The sequence below is a fragment of the Rutidosis leptorrhynchoides genome, chromosome 7 (genome assembly GCF_046630445.1).
Source record: "Rutidosis leptorrhynchoides isolate AG116_Rl617_1_P2 chromosome 7, CSIRO_AGI_Rlap_v1, whole genome shotgun sequence".
Taxonomy (NCBI): domain Eukaryota; kingdom Viridiplantae; phylum Streptophyta; class Magnoliopsida; order Asterales; family Asteraceae; genus Rutidosis; species Rutidosis leptorrhynchoides.
Window position 1 is genome coordinate 216,236,853 of NC_092339.1, and position 2,554 is coordinate 216,239,406.

Consider the following 2,554-nt stretch of genomic DNA (forward strand, 5'->3'; position numbering starts at 1 on the left):
AAAAAGAGAAAAAAAAAGCGAAAGTTCGCTAAAATGCATCATAATTGGCAATTTGCGCCAATTAGTTTCCCGAAAATGCAGAGCGATGATTTTTCGGAAATGCTGATAATGATATCGTGCAAAATCGCGGAAGCTGATATCACAGTCATGAAAGTCTTTGTCGACAATGGCAGTAGCGTTGATGTTATTTACGAACAATGCTTCGCTCAATTGCCAGAAAGTATTAAAACAAACCTGCAAACAACCGCAGTCTCGCTAACCGGTTTTGCAGGAGAATTTTCATTACCTATAGGTGTTTTGTCATTAAACATCGAGTTAGCTGATGTTAATGATGACGCTTTGGTGCGGCAAGCGTGATTAGATTTTTATGTTATGCGAGCCTCTTCTCGCTATAACATGCTGTTGGGAAGAACCGCTATAAGTAAATTTGGGATTGTCCCGTCTACAATTCATGGCATGATTAAGTTTCCAACGTATAAGGGAATTGCCACAATATGTTCAATGAGAATTGTGCCTATTTGTGCGGCTGTCAACATAAAAATCACAGGGCAAGAACCTGTTGATGGTGCAGATGCTATGGAAATAATTAATCCTGCATATCCAGAACAGAAAATCAAAGTAGGACGCAATGTTAGTGCGGATACTAGAAAGCAAATCGTGCAATTACTCGTCCAATATATGGATGTTTTTGCCTGGTGCGAAAACGATAAGACTGGTGTTCCGCGTCATATTGTGGAACACAGGCTAAATGTAAATCCAGCTCTGAAACCCGTAGTATAAAAACGAAGGGGTATGGCCCCAGATCGAGTAAAATGGTTGTGCGAAGAAGTAACAAAATTGGTGAGATCCGGCATTTTGCGCGAAGTCCAATACCAATCATGGATTGCGAATCCAGTATTGGTGAAAAAACCTGATGGTTCTTGGAGAATGTGTATTGATTACAAAGATCTGAATAAAGCGTGCCCCAAGGATAACTATCCGCTTCTAGAAATTGATCTGAAAGTGGAATCTTTACATGCTTTCCCATATAAATGTTTTTTGGAAGCGGCAAGAGGATATCATCAAATTCCTATGGCACAAAAAGACGCAGATAAAACCGCGTTTCATATGGGCAAAGGCATATATTGCTATATCATGATGCCTTTTGGTTTAATCAATGCAGGTGTGACATATCAACGGTTGATTGACACCGCGTTTGATAAGAAAATAGGGCGTAATCTTGAAGCTTATGTAGATGATTTAGTCATCAAAAGCGCGACACAAGAGCGAATCATTGAAGATATGCGCGAAACATTTGACAGACTGCGAAAAATAAACACGAAGCTTAATCCGCTAAAATGTAGTTTTGGCGAAACTGAAGGAAAATTTTTGGGATATCTTGTTACAGAACAAGGTATTCAAGCTAATCCTAAAAAGATCGAGGCTATAGAAAATATGACCGCGCCGAAAACGATCAAAGAAGTGCAAATTTTGACGGGAAAACTAGCCGCATTAACGCGCTTGTTGTCTAAAGCTGCCGAAAGGCAGTTGCCATTTTTCAAAACACTGAAAGGGTGCTTGAAGCAAAAGAATTTTGTTTGGTCCAGTGAAGCAGAATCTGCGTTTCAAGAGATGAAAAAGTTGCTAAAAACTTTGCCTACACTAACCGCGCCGGTTAATGGCGAAACTCTTTATCTTTATATCTCGCTAGCAAACGAAGCTTTTGGCTCAGTTTTGATTGCAGAAAGAAACAAAATACAAAAGCCTGTGTATTTTGTTAGTAAAGCACTTACGGAAAGTGAAATAAACTATGCGCCGATTGAAAAGTTTGTGTATGCGCTCATTTTAACAACGCGAAGGCTACGACGATATTTTCAAGGGCATCCCGTGCATGTCTTAACTAGTCTACCAATCAGGCAAGTCTTAACAAAGCCAAAGATATCTGGCAGACTCGCATTATGGGCGGTAGAATTAGGTGCTTATCAAATATCTTACCTTCCGTGTAGCGCTGAAAAAGGGCAAGTTATGGCGGATTATCTTGCTGAACTGTCTGGAGAATTGGAGGTGATTAATGAGAGAACCGCACTAAAACCTGTACACGGTGAAACTTGGGATTTATCTACTGATGGTGCTTCGTGCGCAGAAGGTGCAGGTGAGGGGTTAGTTTTGGCAAGTTCAAGTGGTGAAGAGCATACTTATGCTCTGCGGTTTAATTTTGATGTAACAAACAATGAGGCAGAGTATGAGGCATTGCTTGCAGGTTTAAATATTGCGCGAAAAATGAATATTATTAAGTTGCATGCACTTATGGATTCGCAGTTAGTAGCGAATCAGTTTAATGGTACTTTAGATGCGCATGATCCCTCTATGCAGAAATACTTGCAGTTATTGAAAGAAATGGCAGCGCGATTTGAGCATTTTGAACTCGCGCAAGTTCCAAGAAGCCAAAACAAAAAGGCGGATGCGTTGAGCAAATTGGCTTCTTTAACGTTCTCGCACTTTCAAAAACAAGTATGGGTTGAGGAATTACCAAATAAATCAATAGATAGTGACTTAATGGTTGCATCTGTTACAG